This window comes from Carcharhinus amblyrhynchos, unplaced genomic scaffold, assembly GCF_965287045.1.
Source record: "Carcharhinus amblyrhynchos unplaced genomic scaffold, sCarAmb.v2.hapA scaffold_37, whole genome shotgun sequence".
NCBI classification, from domain to species: domain Eukaryota; kingdom Metazoa; phylum Chordata; class Chondrichthyes; order Carcharhiniformes; family Carcharhinidae; genus Carcharhinus; species Carcharhinus amblyrhynchos.
In genome coordinates this window covers 5,031,912-5,047,984 of record NW_027649778.1, presented here as the reverse complement: position 1 = coordinate 5,047,984, position 16,073 = coordinate 5,031,912, and the positions used below count along the sequence as shown (strand labels likewise).

General features: G+C 44.8%; 1 protein-coding gene across 3 annotated transcripts in view; it reads left to right on the top strand.

Moving 5' to 3' along the window:
* Positions 1-454: 454 nt before the first annotated feature.
* The window catches only part of LOC145362235 (homeobox protein otx5), a 37,901-nt gene continuing 22,282 nt past the window's right edge, over positions 455-16,073 (top strand). Inside the window, exons 1-2 of one of the 3 annotated variants that reach the window (XM_080218299.1) lie at positions 455-1,068; positions 9,324-9,391. The gene's annotated coding sequence lies outside the window, so the exon portion shown is untranslated. Of the gene's footprint in view, positions 1,069-4,991; positions 5,194-9,013; positions 9,102-9,323; positions 9,392-16,073 lie in introns of those variants that run through there. The other 2 variants (XM_080218301.1, XM_080218300.1) reach the window with 2 other exon arrangements.

Below are 16,073 nucleotides of genomic sequence, written 5' to 3'. Positions count from 1 at the left end.
CTCAGTGTACCCGAACAGGCGCCGGAGTGTGGCAGCTAGGGGACTTTCACAGTAACTTCATTGCAGAGTTAACGTAAGCCTACTTGTGACACTAATAAATAAATAAATAAATAGTGAAAAGTATCCCCTGGTCGCCACACTCTGTCCGGGTACACTGAGGGAGAATTTAGCACGGCCAATGCACCTAACTGGCATGTCTTTTGGACTGTGGGAGGAAACCGAAGCACCTGGAGGAAACCCATGCAGACACTGGGAGAACGTGCAGACTCTGCACAGACAGTGATCCAAAGCTGGGAATTGAACCTGGGTCCCCTGGCACTGTGAGGCAGCAGTGATAACCACCGTGCTTTCCCGCTGCTGGCCATTGCGGACATGATGTGGAGATGCCGGCGTTGGACTGGGGTAAACACAGTAAGAAGTCTCACAACACCAGGTTAAAGTCCAACAGGTTTATTTGGTAGCAAAAGCCACTCGAGTGGCTGGATATTCTGGACATTCCAGAGATGGGTGATGGTTAAGCCTCCCTCCATCGAGCTGGATTGAGGTGGGGTGGGGTGTTGGTGGCAAAGTGAGCCCACTCACAGGTCTACCTGAGTGACTGTATTTACATGCTGCTGTCGTGCTGGTGACTTCTTCAGGCTTTAATTCCGCTTAATTGTTCATTGTCCCTGAGCCCCCTTCGCCACTCGCTCTGCAACATGCCTTGTGTCTCTAATCCCAGGTTCCCGACCTGGTTGGCTCTCACCGGGGAAGGGGGGATAAATCCTGGAGACATCTGTTCTGCTTTTCAAAAAAAAAAATAACACACGCGCGCAAGTCTGACCCTCTCTGGAACCCGGGAGCTCTCTTCTCTCAAACCCCCAGGCAGATTCGGAGGACGCTGAAATGTAGACTTGTCTACACCCCACCTGATTCCCCACCCCGTCACCACCACCCCCCCAGCCACTGCGGTCCAATCTGCCAACGAGTGGCACCTTTCCATTCCCTCGTTCCATCTCAACTGCCCGTCCTGCTCTCCCTCCAGCTCCGAAGGAAAGGAGATCCAATCTCTCCCGTTTTATACCTCAGGTAAGATGCATTAGCCTTCAGACAAAGCACATTACCAACCCATAATTGACTTTTAAAAACCGAGCTGCGGTTATTTAGTAGTGATCCCGATTTAAGGGGTTTAACATCCTTGATAAAATGATTTCTAACGGCCTAAAGTTCTTATAATTTAATGCAGCTCACTGACTTAGCTATCCCAAGCTTTGACAAAGGGTGACCCAGACTCGAAACCGTGGAGGCTTTGGAGAGGGCGCAGAAAAGATTTACCAGGATGTTGCCTGGTATGGAGAGCGTTAGCTACGAGGAGAGGTTGGAGAAACTTGGTTTGTTCTCACTGGAGCGACGGAGGTTGAGGAGCGACCTGATAGAAGTCTACAAGGTTATGAGAAGCATGGACCGAGTGGATAGTCAGAAGCTTTTTCCCCCAGAGTCAATTACTAGGGGGCACAGGTTTAAGGTGCGAGGGGCAAGGTTTAAAGGAGATGTACGAGGCAAGTTTTTTTTACACAGAGAGTGGTGGGTGCCTGGAACTCACTGCCTGGGAAGGTAGTGGGAGCGGATACGATAGTGAGTTTTAAGGGGCGTCTGGACAAATACATGAATAGGATGGGAATAGAGGGATATGGTCCCCAGAAGGGCAGGGTGGTTTACTTCAGATAGGCAGCATGGTCAGTGCAGACTTGGAAGGGCCGAAGGGCCTGTTCCTGTGCTGTAATTTTCTCTGTTCTTTGAAACATGGGCTATAATCTCGCTCCACAGATGCTGTCAGACCAGCTGAGATTTTCCAGCATTTTCTGTTTTTGTTTCAGATTGATTTAAAATTTAAGTTTAAAGTTTATTTTATTAGTGTCACAATTGCATTAACACTGCAATGAAGTTACTGTGAAAATCCCCCAGTTGCCACACTCTGGCGCCTGTTCGGGTACACTGAGGGAGAATTTAGCACGGCCAATATACCTAACCAGCACGTCTTTCGGACTGTGGGAGGGAACCGGAGCACCCGGAGGAAACCCATGCAGACATGGGGAGAACGTGCAGACTCCACACAGACAGTCACCCAAGCTGGGAATTGAATCCGTGCCCCTGGGGCTGTGAGGCAGCGGTGCTAACCACTGTGCCACTGTTAACACACATCTGTCACATGTATTGGGAGTAAGAAGTCTCACAATACCAGGTTAGAGTTTTCTTACTGTGTTTACCCCAGTCCAACACCAGCATCTCTACATCATGACATGTATTGGGCTGCAGTGAAAAGTATTGTTTCTTGCACGCTATACAGACAAAGCATACTGTTCATAAAGAGGGAAAGGAGAGAGTGCAGAATGTAGTGTTACAGTCACAGCTAGGGTGTAAAGATCAACTGATATTTTGGCCCTGGAGGGAGTGCAGAGGAGGTTTACTAGGCTGATACCGGAGTTGAGGGGATTGAGCTATGAGGAGAGGCTGAATAAACTAGGCTTGTACTCGTTAGAGTTTAGAAGAATGAGGGGAGATCTCATTGAGACGTATAAGATGATGAATGGGATGGATAGGATAGAGGTGGAGAGACTCTTCCCGCTCAAAAAAGACAGTAGGACTAGGGGGCACAGCCTCAAGATAAGGGGGAGGCGGTTTAGAACGGAGTTGAGGAGGAACTTCTTCACTCAAAGGGTGGTGAATCTCTGGAATTCTCTGCCCGTTGAAGTGGTGGAGGCTGCCTCGCTAAATATTTTTAAGAAGCGGGTTGATGGGTTCTTGATAAGAGAGGGGATTAAGGGTTATGGGGAGAGGGCGGGAAAGTGGAACTGAGCCACAACAGATCAGCCATGATCTTATTGAATGGCGGGGCAGGCTCGAAGGGCTAGATGGCCTACTCCTGCTCCTATTTCTTATGTTCTTATGTTCTTATTAACTTCATCATGGAATCCCTATAGTGCAGAAGGAGGCCATTTGGCCCAACGAGTCTGCACAGACAGTGACCCAAGCTAGAAATTGAACCTGGGTCCCTGGCACGTTGAGGCAGCAGTGCTAACCACTGTGCCACCCCCACCCCCCCTGCCCTGTCCCCTTGGTTATTGACTCCTTTACTAATGGAAAACATTCCTTCCTATCTATCCTGTCCCTCATAATTTTGTACATCTCGATCAGGTCCTTCCCTCAGCCTTCTCTGCTCCAAGGAGGACCAGCCCAGCCGAATCAACCTCTCTTCATGACTGAGACAGAAACTTATCCAGCAATGTCCTTTGGTTTCCTTCTGAACCGGATTTATTTCAGATGCAGGGAAGGGCGCCAGTTTCTCTGGTTTCACCTCAATAGAAGTAATAAATTGAATTATTGTTACATCAGAGAATTTGTGTCAGTTCATTTTCCAATTGAAGAAATATTGGTGTAACAAGTTTCTTTCTTCATTCATTCGTGGGACGTGGCCATCGCTGGCTGGGCCAGCATTTATTGCCCATCCCTAGTTGCCCTTGAGAAGGTGGTAGTGAGCCACCTTAGAATCATAGAATCCTACAATGCAGAAAGAGGCCATTTGGCCTATCGAGTCTGCACCAACCATGCAGGCCCTATCCCCATAACCTCATGCATTTACCCGAGCCAGACCCCCAGACACTAAGGGGCAATTTAGCACGGCCAATTCACCTAACCCGCAGGACTTCACATTGAATTGGATTCCCTTTTTGAATCGCTGCAGTCCATGTGCTGTGGGTTGACCCACAATGCTGTTAAGGAGGGAATTCCAGGGTTTTGTCCCAGCAACTGCGAAGGAACGGCCGATATATTTTCAAGTCAGGATGGTGAGTGGCTCGGAGGGGAACTTGCAGGTGGTGGTGTTCCCATGTATCTGCTGCCCTCGTCCTTCTAGATGGAAGTGGTCATGGGTTTGGAAGGTGCTGTCTAAGGATCTTTGGTGAGTTGCTGCAGTGCATCTTGTAGATGGTACACACTGCTGCTACTGAGCATCGGTGGTGGAGGGAGTGGATGTTTGTAGATGTGATGCCAATCAAATGGGCTGCTTTGTCCTGGATGGTGTCGAGCTTCTTGAGTGTTGTGGGAGCTGCACCCATCCAGGCAAGTGGGGAGTCTTCCATCACACTCCTGACTTGTGCCTTGTAGATGGTGGACGGACTTGATGGATTTTGACAATGTGTCATGACTCTGAATGTAAACTCACTCCGATTCCTCCCCAGTCACCGTGTGGTGAGAATTTACAATATTTTCAGTTTGAATCAGCCTTTCATTTTTTGGATACCTGCTCTCTCTAGAGCCCATGGTCTTAGGCAGCAAAAGCTAATCCATTAATGGATTATTTTTTGACTGGGATTTTTCTGTCCCACCAAGTCTGGAGTGTCTGGTGGGTTTATCCTGGTGTTGCTACTAATGGAGCAGGAACCAAAAACCCTGGCCAACACTGCCAGACAGAGGGCAAAGCAACATGATTGCCAAATCTCCTACCTGAGACAGGGATAAATAAAATAAATTTAAGATAAGGGGCAGGGGATTCGAGGAGAAGCTTTTTCACCCAGGTAGGAATCTGGAACTCACTGCCTGAAAGGGTGGGAGAGGCGGGAACCCTCACAGCATTTAGAAATGCCATCGCGTACAAGGCCACGGACCAAGTGCTGGAAAATGGGGATGGCAGGCACAATGGGCTGAAGGGCCACTTTCTGTTCTGTAAAATTCTACGACCCTTTAATAGACTTAATTAAAACAAAAATTTTTAATATAATGGCCGGTAGAAGTAATAAAAGATGTGTTGAGAATTTGTTTAATCGAGGCAAATGTTTGCCTCACATTTGATTTGAATATATTGGTCCCAAAATTTAGTATCATAGGATCCCTACAGTGCAGAAGGAGGCCATTTGGCCCATCGAGTCTGCATTGACAACAATCCCACTCAGGCCCTCTCCCTGCTTAGTTACCCTTCAAATTCCTCTAACCTATCAAAACCCAGAGCACTAAGGGTTAATTTAGCATGTCCAATCCACCTAACCCACTCGGAATGTGGGAGGGAACTGGAGCACCTGGAGGAAACCCATGCAGACACGAGGAGAATGTGCAAACTCCACACTGACAGTGACCCAGGTCGGGAATCAAACCCAGGTCCCTGGAGCTGTGAGGTAGCAGTGCTAACCACCGTGCCGCCCTAAGTATGTCTCCTTGAAGGTAATTACGTCAGTGTTTGTGTTAATGCATTGTTTTGCAAATAGGTAGAAGATAGAATCCTTTTCATACACTTCCCATCAAGCTGAATACAAACCTATTGGCAATGGGGTTTAAAGAAAGTCATTTGAGAACCAAATTAGCTTGAAAAAGGGGGAAATATGTTAACCTCCAGTTGATGGTTTTAACAGGGTTATCACATATCCGACACCCTACCCCCCTCCCCCCCAGGTGTTAGAGATGTGATTTCAGTCTCTCTCTCTCTCCTAAAGAGAAAAAAGGTAAAATATTTACTCCAATTTAGAAAATTAGAATTTTAAGTTATGTTTAAATTTATTGGTCACAACTGGGCTTACATTAACACTGCAATGAAAACCCCCTAGTTGCCACACTCTGGCACCTATTCAGGTACACTCAGTGAGAAATTAGCACAGCCAATGCACCCTAACCAGCACATCTTTTGGACTGTGGGAAAAACTGGAGCACCCGGAGGAAACCCACACAGAGAAACCCAGAGAAACCCACGTAGACTCCACACAGACAGTGACCCAAGCCAGGAATTGAACCTGGGTCCCTGTTCTGTGAGGCCGTAACACTAACCCACTGTGCCACCCCACTTACTTCAAGTCAAGCGATTGACAAATGAAGAAAATGTGCAATGTGCTGTGCCTCCAGTTTGAACACATTTAGTGACTGATATGGTCTGGAATGATGTGGTCATCTTAAAAGTTAATTTCAGCAGTGTCATTTATTGGAATAGGGATACCAACCTGTTGGAAAGTTTGGGGACTTATCTCATTTTCCTCCCCAGTATGATTGTCCCTATATTATACATGTTCTTGATTTGATTTGATTTATTATTGTTACATGTATTAGTATACAGTGAAAAGTATTGTCTCTTGCGTGCTGTACGAAGCATACTATTTATAGAGAAGGAAAGGAAAAGGTGCAGAATGTAGTGTTACAGTCATAGCTAGAGTATAGAGAAAGGTCAACTTAATATGAGGTAGGTCCATTCAAAAGTCTGACAGCAGCAGGGAAGAAGCTGTCCTTCAGTTGGTTGATACATGATCTCAGACTTTTATACCTATTTTCCGACGGAAGAAGGTGGAAGAGAGAATACCCGGGGTGCATGGGGTCCTTAATTATGCTGGCTGCTTTGCTGAGGCAGCGGGAAGTGTAGACAGAGTCAATGGATGGGAGGCTGGTTTGCGTGATAGGCTGGGCTTCGTTCATGACCCTTTGTAGTTTCTTGCGGACTTGGGGCAGAGCAGGAGCCCATACCAAGCTGTGATACAACCAGAAAGAATGCTTTCTATGGTGCATCTGTAAAAGTCGGTGAGAGTCGTAGTGGACATGCCAAATTTCCTTAGTCTTTTGAGAAAGTAGAGGCGTTGGTGGGGCTTTCTTAACTATAGTGTCAGCATGGGGCAGTGGGGGGAGCGGCCTGTACACCTATTATGATTATGCTGACTGCATTTTCGCGGCACATCTCTGGATGTGTTCACTCTGAGCCCAATGTCTCTCTTCTCTCCGTCTCTCGACAAACCATTCATTCTTGCACTGGGGGGATTTAACCCTTCTTGGATACCTGAGGATGTTCCAGAACTGCCCCCTCTTCCCCCCACACAGACTGCTCCTCACTTCAGACTCTCTGTGTAAATGTATCTCCAGAGCTCCTGAAATGGGGCTCAGAGACTCACTCTTTGGCTACCCACCCACCCTGCCCCCTCCCTGCATCGCCACCTCCATCAAACCTGTTCCCCACATTGTGAATATTACCCCAGTCCTCATGGAAATTACTGGGTGATGAGTTCGTCGAGAGGGGGAGAGAGAGAGAGAGGGAGAAAGAAAAGATTGAGCCCGAGAAGAAGCACCAGGGAGGATGTAGGTGTCAATCTCAGTTCAGCATCCTTTCAGCACAGCGGGAGCCCATCTGAGAAGCTGACACTATAGTTAAGAAAGCCCTACCAACGCCTCTACTTTCTCAAAAGACTAAGGAAATTTGGCATGTCCGCTACAATTCTCACCGACTTTTACAGATGCCCCATAGAAAGCATTCTTTCTGGTTGTATCACAGCTTGGTATGGGCTCCTGCTCTGCCCCAAGTCCACAAGAAACTACAAAGGGTCATGAACGAAGCCCAGTCTATCACGCAAACCAGCCTCCCATCCATTGACTCTGTCTACACTTCCTGCTGCCTCAGCAAAGCAGCCAGCATAATTAAGGACCCCATGCACCCCGGATATTCTCTCTTCCACCTTCTTCCGTCGGGAAATAGGTATAAAAGTCTGAGGTCACATATCAACTGACTCAAGAACAGCAAGGGCGAGCAGGCTAGTCCCATCTTGTGGCCATTGCTTATTTTGTTTATAGCTTTAAATCTCTGTTTCTCCAGCCAGTGGGAGTGTCTCAATCCCCAGTTTCTCCCTCCATACTCCATCCAAAGATTCCTCGTTTACCTCTATCCAATATCAAATACTCACTCAGTCTTCTCTCCAAGAAGAACAGTCCCAACTTCTCCAAGCTCCCCACATTCCTCGCCCCTGGAATAAATAGGAAAACAGTGAAGAAATCTAAAATAGCAACAGAAAGGGGAAGGCAGTAGCCCAGTGGTATTGTCATGGGGTAGTAATGTAGAGATCCAGGCTAATGCTCCAGGGACCTGGGTTCAAATCCCATTAATGCAGGTGGTGAAATTTGATTTTTTTTAAAAAAATCTGAAATTAAAATTATTGTTAAGCATCTGGTTCGCTAATGGGATGCCCCACTGTGCGTGTGTGTGTGTGTCTTAGCACTGCTGCCTCACAGCACCAGGAACCTGGGTTCTATACCCGGCTTGGGTCACTGTCTGTGTGGAGTTTGCACATTCTCCCCGTGTCTGCGGGGGTTTCCTCTGGATGCTCCGGTTTCCTCCCACAGTCCAAAGATGTGTAGGTTAGGTGGATGGACCACGCTACATTGCCTCCTGGTGTCCCAAGATGTGCTATTTAGGTGGATTGGCCATGCTAAATTGCCCCTTAGTATCCCAAGATGCGCTGTTTAGGTGGATTGTCTGTGCTAAATTGCCCCTTAGTGCCCAAAGATGTGCAGGTTAGGTGGATTTGCCATGCTAAATTGCCCCTTAGTGTCCAAAGATGTGCAGGTTAGGTGGATTTGCCATGCTAAATTGCCCCTTAGTGTCCAAAGATGTGCGGGTTAGGTGGATTGGCCATGCTAAATTGCCCCTTGGTGTCCCAAGATGTGCGGGTTAGGTGGATTGGCCATGCTAAATTGCCCCTTAGTATCGGGGGACGAGCTAGGATAAATGCATGGGGTTATGGGGATTGGGCCTCACTGCGATTGTGGTGGGTGCAGTCTCAATGGGCTGAATGGCCTCCTTCTGAGCTGTAGGATTCTATGATTCTTAGAGTCCAGTCTATTTCTCACACTTGCTGAGTCGTTTTTCCCCCAGTGTTTTTCTGGGACCACTCATTCAGACAGAAGTTTTAAAACTGCTTCCAAAGAAAGGGAGCAGTTTGCTTTCATGAGATATACTTGTAGCTGTGAGCTGCAGATGGGAGGGAACTCAGAGTTGAGACACACACACACACACAGAGTAAGCACTAAATCATAATTAGGGATCGGTGGAGGAATTTTCTAACCAGTGCCCCGTAAAATGATGACAGTTTCCTTGAAGGTGAGCAGTGTTGGGTGCAAAAGGGCTTTCCCTTCTGGACTGGGGCAGGTTGCCTGGGGGGCTGGAGTGGAGTGGAGTGGGGAGGGGGGGGTGGTTTGAAGGCCGTGGTTAAGCAAGTCTCAGCGATTGGGTGCGATTCCGTTTTGCGTCAGAACACACAGCCGGCTGAGTCAGACACAACCCAAATCCCACACATTTGTCACTCACTCTGCTAAAGCTCGTCTCTAACAAGGTTAAGCCAGGTTTCAGCTTTGGGGATTGGGGGGGGGTGGGCTTATCCCCTTCACATATTTTATTTAATTTTTCTTCTGTTTCTTATCTCCCGTACCCCCTCCTTTCTGTAATTGGGTGGGGGGGAGAAGCAATTGGAAAATAACAATTCCTGTCGGGATGGGAGGGGGAAAAAAAATCTGCAGATTTCTAAAACTTTCCCTGTGTTCTGCTCTCCTCACAGACACGCCTGAGAGGGACTTGAGGGGTATTTTAAGTGTCCGGAACGAACGAATTTTCTTTCTTACCCAGGTAAGTGTCAACTTATGGCAATTTCTATAGACCTTCGTCGGCAAGAATTTGTGTAGCGTACAAATTGTGTGTGTAAGGGACATTCTAAGCTGGATCAAACAAGATTTGGTGTGAAAACAGTTAAAATGATTAAATATTTACAGTCAGGGAATCGAAATTTGTGTTTGGAAAGCGTTCTAATTCCGCCCGCCCCCCACCGCACACACTTGTTTTATTAACGTGTTTGGATACTAACTAGCATTGCAGCCACACTGTGAGTATGTGTGGGTGTATGTAACATAAAACACAAGAGCTCATGGCACAGGTGAGGTGGAGATGGCGAAGGAACGCGGAGTTGAGGGACACACACACACACACACACACAGAGCAAACACCAGCTTATTATTATTTATTATTGTCACAGGTAGGCTCACATTCGCACTGCAACAAAGTTGCCGTGAAAATCCCCCTTAGGAGCCGGCTGAGGGATTTGTTAAAAGAGTTTCACGCAAGATGATAGTTTGACACATTCCCTAGAAGGTAACTGTGTTAAAACTCGGTGTCTTTGGGGCAGCTTTGGGAGAGATTTGCTGGGGCAATCGTGTTGCACGGAGTAAAATTGTCTCTCTCTCTCTCTGAGTGGCTATTTCAAAGGGCCGGCCACAGCATTTGACAATCCGCCGTCACCCAAACTCTGATCCAACTCAAATTATCCCAACCTTTCCTTAAAGCGCTATCTGTGGGATTTAATATATATATACTTAATTATTATTGTAATTAGTATATATAACTCAAAAGTTGTTGCGAATACCATTCTTACTTTTTAAAATAAATTCCCTATTCTAACGTTGTAAACCTAGAATGTTATCTGCTACAGATTTTTTTTAAAAAACACTATTAAATCCCCCCCTTTTTTCGCTTCGAATTTGCGAAAGACTTCGCCTGGGCGAGTAGGTACGTGAATGGGATCTAATTTTTGGATAGGTGCGGGCCTACAGACTGTACAAGAATCTCACTAACACAAGGATGGTTTTGTACAAAGCGAGTTTGCTCTTTTCTTAAAAAAACTAAAATAAAGGAGATTTGTGACCGAGTGTTAGTTTAGGTTGTCAGAGTAAAAAGGAAGCAGCGTTCGCAAATAGTTCGCTTATGTGGAAATTATAACTCTGGGGGATAATTTTAATGGATTTTTTTTGATGATTTATAACTGGAATTCGTTCGGCAAATACTTTCTCTCAGATCAAATACATTAATGCCAAACACTTGAATGACATATAATTAAAATCTCGAAACATTCTCGTGTCTGTTTTACTGGCACTTTTAGTTCTTTGTAAGGTTCCGAGAACAGCACAGAGATCAAATGTAATTAACCACAAATCACAGACGTATAAATATTTCTTAAAATATATTTGGGTTAATGCAAAATATTCGTTGAAAAAAATATTTTTTTTAGAAAAAGCAATTGAAATTCACGATCAGCTGATTTAACCTAACAGGGAAATTATATTTCACTTGTGTGGTCATTTTCTCCCTTATCTCTACACCTTACTCCCTATATTAATACTAATTCTACCATTTCAATACTATTCAGTAATACCCGGGACTGAGACACTCAGGTAAACCTTGTAAAGTTTCAACGTTATATAATCTTGTCTAAACTTTGGCAATAAACCAGCGTTACCTTGCCGAGATCCCCCAAAATTGGGTTAAAGTTATATTATTAATCAAAGTAAGGCTTACATTAACACTGCAATGAAATTCCCCTTGTTGGAAGGCACCGAATTTTGACTGGATAATTCTGAGAAAAGTCCTCTTGTCCACTTCTTAATTTGCATTAGTGTCACAAGTAGGCTTACATTAACGTTGCAATGAAGTTACTGTGAAAATCCCCTAGTCGCCACACTCTGGCGCCTGTTCGGGTACACTGAGGGAGAATTTAGCACGGCCAATGCACCCAACCAGCACATCTTTCGGACTGTGGGAGGAAACCAGAGGAAACCCATGCTGACACAGGGAGAATGTGCAGTCTCCACACGGACAGTGACCTAAGCCAGGAATTGAACCCGGGTCGCCGGCGCTGTGAGGCAGCAGTGCTAACCACTGTGCCACCGTGCCGCCCCGTTTAAGAATGCAGGTTTAGTAATTAAGCTGAGATCAACGCTAGATTTTTACAGCGAAATCGGGGTGGGTGAGGCTCGCAGAACAGAAATCTTCATCGACCCCAGGCGGGATTTTACTATGTCACCCTGAGCGAGGTCGTAAAATCCTGCCACAAGTGTCCGATCGAGCCCAAAATGGGGTGCATTTTAATAATATTTATTCATCACAAATAGGCTTACATTAACGCTGCAATGAAGTTACTGTGAGAATCCCCTTGTTGGAAGGCACTGAATTTTGACTGGATAATTCTGAGAATTAATGCTGTATCTTGTCAGCTTCGAGCTTGTTTGTCTGCGGACCATAAATTTGATTTTGAATTTGATTTCTGGAGCAAGCCAGGAATGGACTTTGATTTGATTTGATTTATTATTGTCACATGTATTATGCAGAGTGAATAGTATTGTTTCTTGTGCGCTATACAATTGGACTTGTATTTGCCTAGTCTATACTGAGCATTGGCTCATAATGTAAGAACTTGTAAGAATGGAGTCAAACCAATAAATAATATACCAGTTTCATAGTATTATTTGCTCCTTGCAATTCTCCCACCGATGGGCTCACACTTAAAATAAAAGCGACTGTGGGCAATTTTTTTTCTCTCTGTCTAAATAAATAGGCAGCCTGGTTTAAGTGTTATTTGCACTGGGGAGGGTTGCAAATGCATCTTATATCTCATCTTCACCCAACCCGTGAGTCAATAAACAGAGCAATAGCTATACAATTGGATCTCGAAGTGTTGACAAACATTAGCGAACATCCAAGAGATAAAAACTCCCCCTAAGTGTGAAATTATTTGTTTCCTTTTTTGTCTGCTTATTAATTAGTCTTTCTCCCCCCTTAATTACACACCCCCCCACACACACACATCCTACCACCAGCCCCCCTGTCCCTCTCCTCTGTCAAGCGAACGGCAACAAACAGATTCCATTTCCGATTGTTCCTGCTTTTAGATATTGGGGACACTCACATAACCCTAACCGACGCCGGGTTAAAACGGATGAGGTTCGGGATTGACAAAGCGTGCAGAGGAATTAATATATTTTTAATTGCTTAAAGATAAATAAGTTTTGTCGCAAATTCATTTTTTTTAAACCCCGAATTATGAATCCTTACCATTGCTGCTTTTCTGTAATCTGTATGTATTCGATCACATTTCAATCGCGTATAACTCCCCACTCAAGCGAACCATCTTTTGCACCCTACAATTGTGGGGAAAAGTTTGCGTTGAAGGTTTTTTTAAAAATTAAGTATTAGTTTATTGATTATTGTCACAAGCAGGCTTACTGCAATGAAGTTACTGTGAATTCTCCGTTCCATTATTCCCTGGGGGGGATTTTCACAGTAACTGTATTGCCGAGTTAAGGTAAGCCTATTTGTGAGTCTAATAAATAAATTTTATACATTAATCTGGGTGCAATTCGGGTCTAATAAATAAATTTTATACATTAATCTGGGTGCAATTCGGGTCTAATAAATAAATTTTATACATTAATCTGGGTGCAATTCGGGTCTAATAAATTTTATACATTAATCTGGATGCAATTCGGGTCTAATTAATAAATTTTATATATTAATCTGGATGCAATTCGGGTCTAATAAATAAATTTTATACATTAATCTGGGTGCAATTCGGGTCTAATTAATAAATTTTATAGATTAATCTGGATGCAATTTGGGTCTAATAAATAAATTTTATACATTAATCTGGGTGCAATTCGGGTCTAACAAATAAATTTTATACATTAATCTGGGTGCAATTCGGGTCTAACAAATAAATTTTATACATTAATCTGGGTGCAATTCGGGTCTAATAAATAAATTTTATACATTAATCTGGGTGCAATTCGAGTCTGATAAATAAATTTTATACATTAATCTGGGGGCAATTCGGGTCTAATAAATAAATTTTATACATTAATCTGGGTGCAATTCGAGTCTGATAAATAAATTTTATACATTAATCTGGGGGCAATTCGGGTCTAATAAATACATTTTATATGTTAATCTGGTTGCAATTCGGGTCTAATAAATAAATTTTATACATTAATCTGGGGGCGATTCGGGTCTAATAAATAAATTTTATACATTAATCTGGGGGCAATTTGGGTCTAATAAATATATTTTATACATTAATCTGGGGGCGATTCGGGTCTAATAAATTTTATACCTTAATCTGGGGGCGATTCGGGTTCTAATTTCTCCCCCTTCCACCCCAATCTCGCAACTGCCCTTGCAAAGACGGACAGGAAATTGTACATCACACAGGATGAACCAGTCTATCACTTTCAAAGTTATTAGCGTGTGTAGGGTGCGTGCAAACTGTGTTTCCAATTGTTGCAGTCTGGCACATGCAGGGGCGGACTGTGAGGCTTTTTAACCACAAGCAGACACCTTCGGTATTGCAACTGAGCTTTGACACACCGTCCTGCTTCAGAAGGCTTACCCAAGTGTGCTGAAACTGCCCAGACTCTCCCCCCCCGCCCCGCCTCATTCTAAGGAGCACCTCATTATCCCGGGTCGAAATTGTATATTAAGTACCTTGGTGAGTAGCTGAGATTCCAGAATTTGGGCTAACTTTTTTAAAAATTTTGATTTGATTTTTATATTGCCGCATATATTAGTATACAGTGAAAGGTATTGTTTCTTGCGCGCTAAACGGACAAAGCATACCGTTCATAGAGAAGGAAAGGAGAGAGTTGCAGAATGTAGTGTTACAGTCACAGCTAGGGTGTAGAGAAAGATCAACTTAATGCGAGGTAGGTCCATTCAAAAGTCTGACAACAGCAGGGAAGAAGCTGTTCTTGAGTCGGTTGGTACATGACCTCAGACTTTTGTATCTTTTTCCCGATGGAAGAAGTTGGAAGAGAGAATGTCCGGGGTGCGTGGGGGTCCTTAATTATGCTGGCTGCTTTTCCGAGGCAGCGGGAAGTGTAGACAGAGTCAATGGATGGGAGGCTGGTTTGCGTGATGGATTGGGCTACATTCACAACACTTCGTAGTTTCTTGCAGTCTTCGACATGATATATTAATTGGATATATCTTTTTTTCATTTCTAAAGACAGCATCAGTGTTTTCTGTACCCTTAGCCTTTGGAACGATAAGTAACTGTAAATATAACAAAAATGAACTTAAAAAATCAAAGTCCCACAGATACTGGGGATCTGAAAATGAGACAGGAAATGTTGGAAAATCGCAGCAGGTCTGTGACAGAAGGAGTCCGAGCAAACCTTAGCTCTGATTAAGGGCGACACAGCAGTGGTTAGGACTGCTGCCTCATGGCACTAGGGATGGGGGTTCAATTCCCGGTTCGGGTCACTGTCTGTGTGGAGTCTGTGTATTCTCCCCATGTCTGCGTGGGTTTCCTCCGGGTGCTCCTGTTTCCTCTCATAGTCCAAAGATGTGTAGGTTAGGTGGATTGGCCGTGTTAAATTGCCCTTGGTGTCCAAAGATGGGCAGGTTAAGTGGAGTGACCATGCTAAATTGCTCCTTAGTGTCCAAAGATGAGTAGGTTAGGTGGATTGGCCGTGCTAAATTGCCCCTTAGTGTCCAAAGATGTGTTGGTTAAATGAATTGGCCATATTAAATTGCTCCTTAGTGTTCAAAGATGTGTAGGTTAGGTAGATTGGCCACGTTAAATTGCCCCTTAGTGTCCAAACATATGTGGGTTAGGTGGATTGGCCATGCTAAGTTGCCCCTTAGTGTCCAAAGATGTGCAGGTTAGATGGATTGGCCATGCTAAATTGCTCTTTAGTATCGGGCACCTAGCTAGCGTAAATGCATGGGGTTATGGGGATAGGGCCTGGGTGGGATTGTGGTTGGTGCAGACTTGATGGGCCGAATGGCCTTTTTCTGCACTGTAGGGATTCTATGATTCTCTCTCCTCAGATGCCGCCTGACCTGCTGAGATTTTCCTGTGTTTTGAAACAAGTTCTAGAACAATCTGTATGACTAATTTGGAATAGGGTGAGAATGGAGGGGGGTGGGGCTCTTTTCTAAGTAGACACACAAGGTGGCTAACTTTAGCTTTGAACCTGGGCAGGTTGAAGGCTGTGGGTACAAGTCCTGCTTCAGACACCCGAGCACAAAATCTAGGCTCCACAAACCCAGTGCTGCACCGAGGGAGTGCTGCATCGAGGGAGTGCTGCACTGTTGGAGTTGCCACTTTCCCGAAAAGATCTGCCCCACTCAGATAGACACCAAAGGTCCCATGGACAGAGCTGGAAGTGTTTTCCCAGGTGTCCTGGTCAACATTTGAACCTTAGTTTATTAGCTGGAAAGAACATGACATGTGTAGGAAACAAACACAAGAAAAATGCTGGAAAATCTCAGCAGGTCTGACAGTATCTGTGGAGAGAGAATAGAGTCAATGTTTCCAGTCTAGATGATGAGTGGCACAGTGGTTAGCACTCAAAGTGCCAGGGACCCAGGTTCGATTCCCGGCTTGGGTCACAGTCTGTGTGGAGTCCTCCCCCGTGTCTGCGTGGATTTCCTCCAGGTGCTCCGGTTTCCTCCCACAGTTCAAAGATGTGCAGGTTAGGTGCAT